The sequence below is a fragment of the Miniopterus schreibersii genome (assembly GCF_964146895.1).
Source record: "Miniopterus schreibersii genome assembly, chromosome: 3".
In the NCBI taxonomy this organism is placed as follows: domain Eukaryota; kingdom Metazoa; phylum Chordata; class Mammalia; order Chiroptera; family Miniopteridae; genus Miniopterus; species Miniopterus schreibersii.
Genome location: NC_138103.1, coordinates 71,066,371 through 71,081,858, shown reverse-complemented (window position 1 = coordinate 71,081,858; position 15,488 = coordinate 71,066,371).

Sequence of the window (15,488 nt, the reverse complement as noted above, 5' to 3'; positions counted from 1 at the left end):
AGGCCTTTCTTCTAAATAAATGTTGATCAACTATTTTAACAGCACTGTTTGAGAGGTGCCAAATGAGTAGCCTGTCCAGAGAACCCAGTGTCTCGGTTCCCTTGCTTGGCGGCACAGAGAGCTCAGAACTCATCGCCTCCTAAAACTAGTTTGTCCCCCTTTGTCTCTAATGCACCCCCTTGTCGGTGCCAGCGCTCAGGCCCATCAGTCACTTCTCTGATGACATGTATCCTCCCAAGGTCTTTCTGAGTTTTCCCTCTTTTGACTTGGCATCCTACTTGTGAGAAATATTTCATTGTAAGCTCTCCCTTCCAAAATATGCTAAATAAAACTGAGCTGTGCACCTTTGGGGGTACCTCTGTGTCACCCCCCCATTCAGCAAAGGGCCCATTTTCTTTGGGCGGAAGATTGTAAACATATGGGATTCGTTACCAGAAGAGTTGGTTCAGGATGTTTCCAATCCCCAAGCCAGTTCCTTAACCATGACAAAACATTCCTCACAATCTCATCATGACTCATTTTTATTTTTAAATAACCCCTGGTGTAGAATTTTGTCAAAGCTTTCTGAAAGGTTAAAAAAATTATGTTCACAGGCTTATTGATCCCCTCAGTAAGTGAAGTTCTAAAAAGACTTTTAGTAGATTAAGCACACTTTCCCCTAGCAGAAATCTCAACTATGTTTGCTGAATAAGCCATGACTGCCCTGTATGTAATTCATGGACATGAATTTATCTAAATCTTAATGTATATTCATCGTTGGGATTCAGTCCTAGGAGGGGACAGAGAGAAGAATGAAGGCACAATCTTCAGTCTTGAACAGTTTAAAATCAAGTTAGAGAAGCTAAAAGAAGCTGCAAAATCATTAGTGAGCCACAAGATGGATAAGTGTGGTAGTGACCTAAATTATAAAAGGATATCATAAAATAAAGAAACAAGCGTGTTTGGAGGAAGATAGAAAAATGTCACAGAGGAGAGCCCTTGACTTTGGTCTTGAAAGCTGAGCAGGCTTGACAGAGGCGGGGACGGGGGCTGGGGGGCTTTCAGGCATTCCAGAACCAGCATGAGCAAAGGCTTCGAGGTAGGATCGCTGGCTAGAGTGGAGGAAACACGTGGCGGAGTCTGATAAGTTCGGAGAAACCACATTCAAAAAGGCCTGGAACAGCCAGCTACATGAGTTAGAACCTGATAAGAGAGGTGATTGTTATTAAGGACTTCGGAGCACAGTTGAGAGTTTAATGTTACCCAGAAAAGGAGTTTAGCGATGGGAAACAGAAGCAGTTTATTGAAGGGCTATCAGGGCAAGCCAAAACTGAGAATTCTTTTTTAAAATGTGTCTGTCAGAATAGGATAAATATGAATGAAGACAGAAATGAAAGACCTCAAGAGGGAGACTGGAAGATGCAAGGAATGGTAGTAAAGGACATGAAGTTCTAAAGGTATTACTCCTGGTACCAAAATCGACATGATCCCTAGAGCTGTCATAGCAAAGTACCACAAAACACGTGGCTTAAAAGAACAGAAATTTACTTTCTCACAGTTCTGGAGGGTAGAGGCCCCAAATCAAGGGGTTGGCAGGCCCATCTCCCTCCAAAGCCCTCGGGAGAGTCCTTCCTGCCTCTTCCAGCTTTGAGGGGTTACGGGCCACCCGCGCCTCTCCTCGGTTTACAGCAGTGTAACCCCGGCCCACCTCTCTCTTCAGGGGGCTTCTTCCCTGTGTGCCGGTGTCCCCTCCACGTGCTCTCTTCTCTCATAAGGACAACAATCATTGGACTCAGGGCCACTCTAATCTAGTGTGACCTCATCGTAACTAATTATATCTGTAAAAATGCTATTTCCAAACAAAATCACATTCCGAGGTTCTAAGTGGACATGAATTTGGGGGCAACACTATTCAACCCAGTGCACAGAGTGAAATCCAGAAAGCGCGTGGAGGGGTTAATCCCACAGGACCTCAGTGTAGGAGAGGAAACACTTCCTTCTACCTTAGGTTTGTGGCTGGGCCTAAGAATCAAACTGACAAACAGTAACAGGAGAAAAGCACACAGATTTTATTTAATATTTCTATATGTACACAGGAGTCTTCAAAAGGAAAATGAAGACCTAAAGAAGCCGTTAAGCCCAAAGGCTTAACCACTGACTGTATTTTATTTAAATTATTCTTGCCTCTTCCAGAGGTCCTGATAACTTCAGGCACAGAGGGGTAAGGAGGAAAATCCTCATTCTGTGAAATGACCAATGCTGTCCAACCTCTTAATTTTGACAGTGAGGGGATGGGGACAAGGAAGTAAATTACGTGCCCAAGAACACTTTTTTCTTAATGATTTTAAAAAAATCTTTACCTGAAGATATGTTTATTGATTTTAGAGAGAAAGGAAGGGAGAGAGAGAAACATAGATTGGTTGCCTCCCATACGCCCCAACCAGGGATTGAACCCTCAACCTAGATATGCGCCCTGACCAGGAATCCAACCTGCAACCTTTTGGTGTAGGGGACAATGCTCCAACTAACTGAGCCACCCAGCCGGGGCCCAAGAACACATTTTGTTAAAGAGGCGAAGTGAGAACCAAGAGCGTTCACCTCCCAGGCAGTGACCCTCCCTCGCCCTATGCAGTCGCCAGGCCTGCTCGGGCATTCCCTACCAGCCCTTGGACACTGCAGCCATTTTCCACAGCTATTTCCACATGAACATTCAGGCAGCTCTCATGGGTACTGAAAAGCTCCCACAGCGATGGGGACACCAGGTCTCCTGGTAGCGTTGTATAAATTCACTAGAACAACTGGTTCACCCAAGTTCTTCATGACGCTTTTGAATATGAACTGGTTGGAGCAGGTTGGCCGTGCTGTTGACCCCTGTTACTAGGACCCAAGTGTAAAGCCACACCAAACAACATGGGTCCCCTCTGTCATCACTGTCTGTCAAACACCTTTCCCAAGACCCGAATTCAGGTGCCCTGGAAGTTGTCAAATTAAACTTTTAAAAGCCACATGGGCTGTGCTCTTTAGTGCAGGTATTTTGTAGATTAATAAATTGCTTGTTTTTGTCTTTGTGTTATCTATGGATTAACTGCCTGTTGTATGTAAGCGCTAAGAACAAATGGAAATCCACATGCCATTTGAGTGGAGAACCTAGATTTCTTGCACCAAATTAACAATACATATTAGTGCAGCTTTCAAAAGGCCCACCTTCCCCTGCCTTTGACCCAAGTTCTTACATTTGACTTTCCTGGTATTTCTAGGGGGTTATGCATGTGGTTTTTGTTGTTGTTGTTGCTGTTTTGCATTAACAAGCTTTGGTAAAAAATTTATTTTCTGTTAATTCAGCTGATCCTGAACACAGAGGAAAGCTGACAATAAAAGAAAAATGCACAGTTAGTGCTGAAGTAAATGCTAAGGATAAATTTATATGTGTGCCCTTGGGGGGAGGGCGTCAATAAAGCTGCCTCCAAGGTAACTAATAGGTGATTTTTTTTTAAATTCAGTTCTTTAAGACTTGCTTAGTCCAGTGTTTTATTCCAATTTATTGGAAATGGACCTTGTAATTAGAGGTTAGCGCGGAAGCTTTTGTCAGACTCTCTGGGTCTAAAATCTGGCCCTGCTATTTACTAACCCTGACCTTTGGCAAGTGATCTAACCTTTATGCACCTCAGGTTCCTCACCTGTGGACACAGTGATACCACCTAAATCATGGAATGTTGGCAAGGATTCAATTATTTAAAAAAATTTTTTTAATTTTTATTTTCCAGTTACATTTGAAATTCAATATTTTATTACTCTCAGGTGTACAGTTTAGTGGTTAGTCATTTATACAACTCACGAAGTGATCCTCCCAATATTTTCAGTACCTACCTGGCACAATATGTAGTTATCACAATATTATTGACTATATTCCTAATGCAATACTTTACATTCCCATGATTACTTTGTAACTGCTAATTTGTGATTTTTAATCCCTTCACCATTTTCACCCAGTCCCCCAACCTCCCCTCCCATCTGGCAACCATCAGTTTGCTGTCTGAATCTATGAGTCTGTTTCTGTTTTACTTGTTCATTCATTTTGTTTCTCAGGTTCCACCTTTAAGTGAAATCATATAATGGCTGTCTTTCTCTTTCTGACATTTCACCTAGCATAATCCCCTCTAGGTCCATCCATGTTGCCACAAATGGGAAGATTTCATTCTTTTTTACAGGCAAGTTCTACTCCATTGTATATATGTACCACATCATCTTTATGGCAAGGATTAAATTAAATGAGATAATTTAGGTAAATCATATAGCACAGCCATGCCTCATACATCATAATGACTCAAATACTCTTGTTATTATCATTAACATATTTTTCATTTTCCCCTGCCTTTAGTTTATCTAAAAAACTGTATTTGCCCCCCCAAAAATTTTATAGCAATTCCAGCAGTAAATAACAGGGTACTAGTCCAAAAGCAGTGTTCACATTCACTTTTGTTTCATAAGTAGAATGTTCTATGCCACTCATTCATTCAACAGCTATTTTTTAAAATTTTTTCTTATGTGCAAGGCAATATATGTGTATGTCCCAACCCAGTATACCTTTTCTCTATTTTTAGCTCACTTTTTTTAGGATACCATGTATCTAAAGAACAACTTCCCAAGGAACCGTGTAATATCGATTCAGTTGACATATGACTGTCATGCATGTTTAGCCTTAAAGTACAGTCACAGTGCTGGCTGTTTATTTTTTTCAAATATATTTTTATTGATTTCAAAGAGAGGAAAGGCGAGAGAGAGATAGAAACATCAATGATGAGAGAGTCATTGATTGACTGCCTCCTGCACGCCCCTGACTGGGGATCAAGCCCGCAACCAGGGCATGTGCCCTCCCTGGGAATTGAACCTCAATCTCCTGGATCATAGATGGATGCTCAACTGCTGAGCCATGCCAGCCAGGCAGTGCTGGCTGTTTAAAGTGTGCATCAGGAGTCTAGGAACCTACTCCCTGTTACACAACACTCATTAGTGCTGTGTTTCATGCAAGTCATTTCACCCCTGTGGGCATGAATCTCCTTGATCATGAAAAGATGGGCTTCAAATAGCTTGGTAGTTTTTAATCATTTTGGTGAACTGTACTCATGAATGGATATAATGATATTACCCCCTGTCCAGAAACATGAAGATACAAACTCATAATTAACATTCAATTTCAAAGGTTCCTGACCCTCCTTGAAGCCTCCTGTGAACTGAGGAGGTCCATGGACCATGGGTGAAGAGTCCCTGGGCTAGAACAAGACTCTCTATTTCACTATGTTGAAATTCTGAACCATGCCACCAAGACACACTCTGCTGCTCAAAAATAATAGGATTGAAGTCTCTTCCAAGATATTATGTCATTCTACACCTCCCAGATAACTCAACTGCCACCCCTTTCTCCAATGGCAGTTTTCACCCCAAATATGCTGACAGGAATACAACATCTCAGGGAAAACATTTGCTATCAAAACTCTGCAATCTTGAGCAATTACCTAAGTTGGACACCATGGCAACTAATTAAGAAACTTCCTCGAGGCTCAGCCCCTCCCCAGTGATTTCCACAAGGAGAAATTATGCTCATGTTCTTGGGCCTCCTATCTTTAGAACCAGCTATTTCCACCACATACTTCTTTTGGTGTAAATAGCTAATATGAAGACGGCATACAAAGAAAAAGTGAAAAGCTTGCTAATCACCAAATATTTTAAAGTAGGAAAGAAAGGAACAGAAGCTGTTCTTTGGGGGAATCACTTCCTGAGTTATGTAAATGTCTAACAACTATGCCATACACCTGAAACTAATACAATGTTGAATTTCTCAATTGTAACTGGAAACTTTAGAAAATTTTAATATTTTATCCTTGCTAACATTCCACGATTTAAGTGTTATCACTATATCTACAGATGAGGAACCTGGGGTGCATAAAGGTCAGTTCACTTGCCAAAGATCAGAGTTAGTAAATGGCAGGGCTGGATTTCAAACCCAGATAGTAAAGAAGGAATAGAAGCTGTCCAAGAGACCAGACAACAAAGTATGTTCATATTGTTTGCTATTGCAAATAATCTGTTTCATGGACCAATCCAACTGACCTCAGAGGTTAGAATAACACACACACACACACACACACACTTAATAATACCTGAGTTCAGGCCAAAGCCCTGGAGTAAGGAAATGTCTTAGAATCCTAAAATGATCCCAGTGACCTTTGCCCTTGTATAATCTCATACCCTTGAGCATGGGCAAAATCTGAATATAATGAGATATTACTGCCATTATTAAGTTACATTAATGTGGCAAAAGGGATATGGCACGTGTGAGTTCCCTACCAGTTGACCTTAAGAGAGCAGCATTATCTATGTGGCCCTGACCTTATCACATAAATCCTTTAAATCCGGGTCCAGAGATCAGTGGTAAACTCGGAAATCTGAAGCACCGGAGGATTCCACGTGGCATCGCTGGCTTAAGGACGGATGGGTCCACGTGGCAGGGAATGTGGATGGCTTCTAGAATCTGAGCGGACCCCCCCACAGGTGACAGCAAGCAAAAAAAAGAGGAGGTACTTGAGTCCTACAACTGCAAGGAATGGAATTCTACCAATGGTAAGAATGAACTTGGCTATGAATTTTTCCCTAGTCTCCAAATGAGAAGTCAGACTGGACAATACCTTAATTTTAGTCTCATGGTACCCTGAGCAGAGAATCTAGTTATGCTGAGAAGAAATGCTGACCTACTATGACTTAATGAATGGGTATTATTCTAAGTTGCTAAACTTGCTGTTCATTACACAGCAACAGGAAACTAATACAGGAAAGAAAGAAGACAGATGTTTGTGTCTTGATTCTTCATAGCCAGACACATGGAAAAGATTATTTCTTCCACCCCTCTGAAGCCAAATTCATAACCCTCCGGCTGTGCTTGATTTGCCTAATGAGTCAAATAGGCTACTTTATACTTTCAACAAATATTTATTGAGCTTCAGGTGATATTGTAGGAACTGTGTATAGAGGTATGAGTAAAATTATTGGATTTGAGCTTTTAATATTTTAAGCCAGTCTAGACCATTAGAGAAGTAGAGTGAAGTATTTCACATGACTTGGTTTAACACCAGGAACATTATCACAGTGTACATCTGGCTACATTTTAATATATACACACATAGATGTAATTTATTTTTATAATATACTGGTAGTGTGTGTTTGATAACTCATCTGATAACATATAGCATCTCACAAAAATATCATGATTTTCATAGTGGGTCCCTGCTACCTCAATACATTGAATTTTGTACTAAATCTTGAGATTGTTTAGGGTGAATATATTCTTTTTTTTTTTCCACCAAATAATTATTGAGCATCTACTCTCTTGGGTTTTAAGCACGTAAAGATTAAAAAGAAAAATAACCCTGGGTGTGTAGCTCAGTTGGTCAGAGTGCCGTCCTGATGCGCAAGGCTGGGGTCAGCCTCCGGTCAGGGCACATAAATGAAGCAGCCAATGAATTCATCAACGAGCGGAACAGCAAATCTCTCTCTCTCTCAAATCAATAAAAATAAATGTGACTTTAGGAGCTTACAGCCCATGGAGACACCAACATCCAACAAACAGTTCAACACGTATCATTATTATACATCTAGAATTATACCTATAAATACGTAGTGATACATATATGCATGTACGTGTTCATATGTATGTAGATATGGGACTCCAAGTTCCTTCGTGTATATGAATGTCGTTTTCCCGGTAAGTACAAACTCTGTGCCCGCCGCTGGAGTGCTGCTGCATCACAAATAACCTTTGAAGACAATTCCGGGAATTCGGGTGACTGCAGCACCCGTTAGCGGAGCCTCGACGCTTCTAACTCAATGCCAGGCCCACTCCGGGTCCATCCAAGTAGCCCCGGCAACAGCCAATCCCAGCCAGGCTGCTGCCCGCATCACAGCCAATAGCTGCCCTCCCCACCGCTCCCTGCACGCCGGCCATTGGAGGAACGCCGGGTCACGTGGTGGGGCCTGCGGCTGCGCGCCGGAAGGCCGCCTCCCCGGGCCTCCCTGAGCCTGGGCCGCGCGCTGGGCCCGGGCGGCGCGGACTCGCAGCCCCGGCGCGGGGGGCGTCGGGAGGCCGCCGCGACTGAGATGCCCTGCTCCTTGACAAGTATGATGCAGATGTGCTTTTAGTTAAGAGGAACAACTGTTTTCTTGTTAAACTCGGTGGGTGGGGATTACTACATGTGCCCCCGGGACCGCCCTAACCGGGAAAGGCGACCGCTTGTCCGGAGGGTAGGGACCGTGCACCCCCGCGCGCCACGGGCGCGGGCAGGGGGAGGCCCGTGGTTGGCAGACTCGAGCGAAGGGAAATTCCTGGGCGGAGGTCAGGAGGGAGCCGCAGGGTTTTTCATTTATATATTTTTACCAAAACGAATCAGCCTGACTATGGCGCAGAGATGAGAGCTGCTGGTGGGATTTGCCAAAACTCAATTCTCAGTATTACCAATTAACTGAATGAACAATTTGCCAAATTTTCGGTTCATCAGAAACTTATTTTAATTCACTTTCTCCAAATATTATATCAGATCATTTCCCATAAATGATTGCAACAGCCGTTAAGGATGTTTCTCATCAGTTAGTGTTTTGGGGATTTGTTTTTTTTTTAATTTGTTTTTTTAGTTGAGGCAGTTTGAAATTCACAAGAATTATTCATGTCCCACAGCATAGATCCAGAGTACCTTCAGTAGAGAAACTTTGGCTGGTCACTGAAAATAAAGTTAAATTGATGAGATTAAACTAACCGGAAACTAAAGGAAAACTGCTTATCCATGGTTTTGAATTGTTTTAAACCAAAGAAATGATTTAAAAACTGTTTATTGTTTTGTTTAAAGTCTTTGTTTCCAGTATCCCTGTCAGGTGATACCAACGATGTTTATCCTTCTTGGCGACTCACACGTGAATCCCCCCCATCGATGGGAATGTTTCCTAATGAGGGCAACCTGCCTCTAACCGAGAGAGCTAAAAATACCAGCTGCTGAATTCCCTGGCCACCCTGGCAGCTAGGGCAGGGCAACATGATTTGGTATAAAATTTATAAAATACTGTAAACATTACTTTTAAAGAAACTTTAAATTTTGTTATCAGAGTGTTTAGAGGGCTCTTCCCCTAGATCTTTTCATGGCTGGCCCTCTCCTGTTACTCAGATCTTAGAGATGCTCTCCCTGACCCTCCCCACACGCACCTGCAATAGTAAGTTGCTTCTGTCCACCCCCTGTGCCGGAGTGTTAAAGGAATGAATGAACAGTGATTGTGAAACTGAACTTCAATTCCTTAAAATGCTTCTCTGAAAACAGTAAAATGAAAACCCCAGTCAACTAAAAGATGGCAGAAATCATTAGAAGTTTAAAAATCCCGACCAATATAAACTGCCATAAATATTATAGTTGGGTTTGTTTGTTTTTAATTAGTATTTTGGATATCTTTGGAATATCTCTTCTGGTTAAATTTGTTTTCAGTGAATCGATTTTCGGTGACTTGACCTAGAACTAAACAAGAGCAAGAGGTGGCAGGTAGAACAGCGCAGAGGGACTAGGTCAGGAGCCCTCTCTCAGCTGGGCTAAAGAGTCTGGGCTTGATCCTAAGAGCATCTGGGAATCCTTGAAGCAAAGTGAGTGGGTCATATTGTATTTTAGAAGATCTGGGTGCAGCCAGATACCTTTAGCAGTTATATGGTGTGGGGGACAGAGGAAGTATTGGAAAATAGTATTCTAAATTCTTTTTATCTTTTTGTTTATTTGACTTCTCTAGTTTTCCAACAGTGAAGGGGGAGAGAAGGGGGGAGAAAAGTAAAACAAAAAGCGTCTCAAGTTTTCCATGGGTTTTTTAATACATACAAGTGATACTTGCTAGATGGTAATTTGTACATTTTAATGCTTATTTCTTCATACTCTTGATCTATCTTAAGCAATTAGAGCTAAAACTAATATTCCACTATCAGAAAGAGCTTTTTGCATACTTCTTCCAGTAATTCTAAATATTGCTCTCAGCTACCTAAACACTGCCGTCTAATACACAGCATTAATCAGATGGCCACGCAATTATTCGCCCTCTGTGACTAGACTCTGGTTAGCTACTGTACCAGTGTTCCTCAAAGTGTGATTCTTCGGCTCACCAGAAGCAGTTTCACCTAAGATGCTGGTTAAAAATGCAAGTTCCTGGACCCCAAGCCAGCCCTATTGAATCTGAATCTCTGGGGTCGGAGCTTCAGGGTCCGCATTTTGATGCTCCTTTTGGGACTCTTAAGCACTGAAGTTAGGGAGCCATTGCTCTGGTATTGCTTCTCCAACACATCACGTTGGAATCACCTATGGAGCTCATTGAAAATGCAGCCCTGGATGACTCCTAAAGATTCTGCTCATGTAGGTCTGACCTGACCTCAGAATTCATATTTTAAGTGCCCAGGTGAATCCAGTGGGAATTAGTGGCTTCCCTTTGTGCACTTGATGTGCTCCTGCAGGTCCAGAAGAAATGCAACACTTACCACAGCTGTCTGAACAGGACTGAGGGAACCTGAGGTTATCTTACCCTTTAATTATTCACCATTACAGGGAGGTGTGGTGTGAATCCACAAAGTGTCTTTGCTTGAATTGCAATTGAATATTTCAGTGTATGTGATAAACATTGAAGTTAGTGACAGAGAAGCTAGAATAAGTTCCAGCAACTAAAGTTTACCAAAATCCTGATGGGGTTTCTCCTTTTTCAGAGACAACCTGAAATGCATTTTAATATCCTTGAGGGCTGCAGCCTCAATGGATTCTTCACTTAACCAAAAAAAACTAACAAAAAGTGATTCCTTTTTTCCTAAATGACAGAAAAAGTCAGTTACAACCAAGGACTAAAACATAGTTTTTCCAGTGTGTTGAGGTCCCAGTTGACCTAATGGTATTTCAGAGGTAGAGGTAGAAGCAGTCGTCTTCATAGCATTAAAATGAAATTTCAGGCAAATTATTATTTACTGTCATGAAAAAAATAGATGAAATTCTGGATGGCAGATGAGTGCGAAAACTTGGGAGGGCCTATAAATTATGGAGAGCTTGGTATCAACTAAAGATAATGAATTCTCTTAGAGACTAATAAATAAAGATAACAGTATGTTGTATTATGCTTAGCATGTTTAGCACGTCTGGTACCTCAAAACCAAGACTCAAAGAAAAGCTGAAATTTGAGTCAGCCATCCTAACTGAAAAAGTCACCTCCCTGAGGTGACTGTGAACAGCTTTTCCCTGAAATCAAGTGCCGTGCTAGACATCATCACTGGCCCTCAGCTCAGGAGAACGCAGTAATCGCTGGTGGTGATGGGGATTATTAGCTTTCAGGTAGCTGAAGATCAGGAGGCACTAATATTGTAAAGAGCATCAATATTTGGACAATCCATTTTCTCTCTTCTCAGCCTTCAGATGTGAAAGGGTGGGAGAAAAGGGCAGCAAATGGATAGCAAAAAGGAGCAAGGGCACAAGTGTGAGTCATGAAGTTGTCATGAAGAAACAAAGTTTTAGTTATTAAAACCAGAATTTCAAAATTGGATGGGCAAACTAAAATTCACTTAGTCCCACTTCCTTCCTTTGTAGGCATAGAAATGTATGACGAGCTGAGGTGAAAGTATCATTTGAAGGAACACATCACTTATTTCTTAAGGTAGGTCCTACTGGAGTGATCGCACTATTCTCAGGGTTTCTGTGATGGACATTCTATCTTTTATATCTACCTATCTTTTATTTTGATAGTATTACAGATGTCCACCATTTTCCCCCTTACCCCCCTCCCCCCAGTCCCTGCCCCTCCCCAGGCCTTCACCACACTATTGTCTATGTCTATGAGCTCAGCATATATGTATGTAAGTTCTTTAGTTAATTTCTTATCCCCCCCTCTTCTCTGAGATTCCTCAGTCTGTTCCATGCATCCATGCCTCTGGACCTATTTTGTTTGTCAGTTTATTTTATTCATTAGATTCCACATATAAGTGAGATCATGTGACATTTGTCTTTATCTGGCTGGCTTATTTCGCTTAGCATAATACTCTACAGTTCCATCCATGCTGTGCCAAAGGATAAGAGATCCTTCTTTTCTACAGCTGCATAATATCCCATGGTGTAAATGCCCCACAGCTTTTTATCCACTCATCTATGATGGGTAGTTGGGCTGTTTCCAGATCTTGGCTATTGTAAATAATGCTGCTGTGAACATAGGGATGCACATATTCTTTCTGGTTGATGTTTTGGGTTTCTTAGGATATATTCCTAGAAGTGCGATCACTGGGTCATATGCCATTCCATATTTAATCTTTTGAGGAAACTCCATACTGTTTTCCATAGTGGCTGCACCAGTCTGCATTCCCACCAGCAGTGTACTAGGGTTCCCTTTTCTCCACAACCTCTCCAGCATTTGTCATTTGTTGATTTGTTGATGGTAGCCGTTCTGACAGGTGTGAAGTGATACCTCATTGTAGTTTTAATTTGCATCTCTGATGATTAGTGACATTGAGCATTTTTTCGTATGTCTCTTGGCCATCTGTATGTCCTCTTTGGAGAAGTGTCTAATCAGGTTCTTTGCCCATTTTTAATTGGATTAGCCATTCTGTCTTTATATAAAAGTTCATCTGAATTACTTTCCTCAAAAATATGCTGTATGCTTCAAATTATGGGATTTGGGTTTTTTTTAAATGAAAAGGTGCTGCCATATCAGGAATAAGTGTAGAAGTTAGATGTATTTGCAAGGCTCCTAAACCATGTGAAATTCTCATGAACACCTTCTCTGTCCTGGGCAGTGGAGTCCATTGCCTGGCCAGAAAGGACTGACAGCTCAGAGAAGGAAAACAGTCACCCAAACCAATATCGAAGGAATAATTTTAATAGAATGTGATATTATGCTATAGGTATGTCAATATTCTGAAAAGAATTGGAAGTGCAGCATCTTGAAAAAATAGGAGTCGGTGTAATTTGGAAGATCAGGGGCTCCATTTCTGAAGAGTGTTAATAAATCACCTCCATGGCATTTATTGTCCAAGTCCAGAAAACAGACTAGATGGTTTAAACTGGGAAAAGCAGGAGGGAAACTGGCAAGTTTTCATTTCACAGACTGTAATTTCTAGGTTGAATTATTTAACAGGGAACACCTCGTGGTAGAAGGAATATATGAGCAGCATATACCCAATACGGGTCAGCAGGAATGATGCTGGCAGCTGGAAACACAAAGCTAATGAGCTCTGTCTTTGAGTAGCTTAGGCTTGAGGGAGAAAGGTAAAGAGCAAACTATAATATTATATAAGTGCTACAATACCTACAGCACGGAGGGCTGCTTTTTCTTGACTCTGTATTGGCTAGCAGAGAGAAATCTCCTTGGAGAATACAAAAAAAAGTACAGCCATAATTAGGAGCAGAAACCCAAACCCTGGAAATAGGAAGAAGACTAGAATCCACATTCTGTTGCCTACTCTGAGTCGGCACAGGTGTGGATTTGCATACAAGTTACCACTTCAGGTGGGCACAGGCCAGCACCGGCAGCCACAAACACAGGTGGTTGTACAGCATTTTTGAAAATGTAGCTACTAAATTACAGTCTCCTGTCCCTACCCTGTGCTAATCTAGCCTTATTTCCTATGTTCCTTAAAGAGAATTGGGAATTTAAAACCATTAAAGGGACAATGAAACCCAAATAAAGTTAGTTCCCTGCTCCAGGGGTTCTCCAACTCTGATTGTAGATTTTTAAGATGCAAATTCCTGGAACCATCCCACACCTATTGAATTAAACCCACTGGGAGTGGGACCTAGGGATCTGTATTTTTTCCAGGCATATCAGGGGTTCTGATAGAGGTGGTTTGCAAACCTCACTTGAGGAACATTGCCTTAGATTACAGAAACATGGGCATGCTAGTCAGATAAATTCAGGTATTTTGAGCCAAAGGAAGGATGATAAAATGTCTCAGCCATGTTTTTATTGAAATAATTAAAATCTTTATAGTTTTAAGTTATATAATTATATGGCCATTCATTCTTGTTACACAAATTCAAATAGGGAATTATATAGAGTAAAAAGTGCCTTCCTCCCCTGCATCATCCCCCACCATGACTGTCTCCAACCAACACAGTCAGTCATGGGGCACAGATCCTTCCAGACCTGGTTCTGTACAATGACACATCTATGAGTATAATACAATTAACTTTACTTTGATTGAATTTTATAGAAACTACAAGTTTTTTCACTTAACAATATGTAGAGGTTTTTCCAAGTTAGAATTTATGAACATATTTTATTATTTTCATCTGTTCCTTAATTTTCTTGTATAAATATGCCATATTTTGCTTAATTATTTCCAAAAGAGGGACATTTAGGTTACCCCTCCCCCTCTTTGCTACCACAGAAAGAGTTTCAGTGAAACATCTTTATGTATGCCTCCCATGCGGATGTGCAATAATTTCTTACAGATGGTCATTGCAAAGGAGAATTTCTGAGTATTGCTTGCCTACAGGTACAACCCTATTTCCACCACCTGATCAAAACTTAAATATTATCCTGTTATTTTCTTTTATTAAAGTATAGTTGATATACAATATTAGATTCATTTCAGGAGTATAACATAGTGACTCAACATTTATATATCTCATGAAATGATCACCATAGTAAGTGTAGTAACCATCTGTTACCATATAAAGTTATTACAGTATTATTGACTATACTCCTACATCCCCCTGACTTATTTTATAACAAGAAGTTTATACCTCTTAGTCCCCTTCATCTTTTTCACCTATATTGCCCCCCCGTTTCATTTTTTTTCTTTTTTCACCAATCTCATGGGTGAAACTTGCTCCTACATCTTTAGAAAAAACAGAGGTCACCCAACACAAACTCTCCAGTGTCCTTGCCTTCCACCTTCACTTGTTCATCTGCACCCACCCACCCTTCTCTACATGGCTCACTCCTCCAACTGCATGCCCACAATTCATTCTTTTATATGGGACCTTGGACATCAAGATACTGCTAAGTTCTCTTGAATCAAAAATTGCTTGCTCTCTACTTGCCCTCTCTCTCTTCTGCCCCCAGGCACAACCATTTTCTGATTTCTCTCATTATAAAATTGTTGTCCCTTGACCCTGCATCTCCTTCAAGCTGCTCCCCTCCCTGTCATGACCAAAATGCTACTGTGAGTAGTCCACACACGCCAGCTCTGCCTCTTGACCTCCTCAGCACATCTGAACCGCATCTGAGGCCCATTAGCATCACTGGCCACTTTCTGACCCATCAAAAGATAAAGGTCTCCTTCTGGTTTTCAGTCACTTGGCCCGTCTACAGCTGGTACCACTGCAGATCCACCCTTCTCCCTAAGGCTCCTCCATCACCCTCTACCACATCCCTCCCCTTTGATTCCTTCCTACTTTTTCATTATATCTCATAGCTCTCTTCATAGACAAGTCTACATCTGCCAATACTTGTAGGCTGAGTTTGCCTGGACTCTG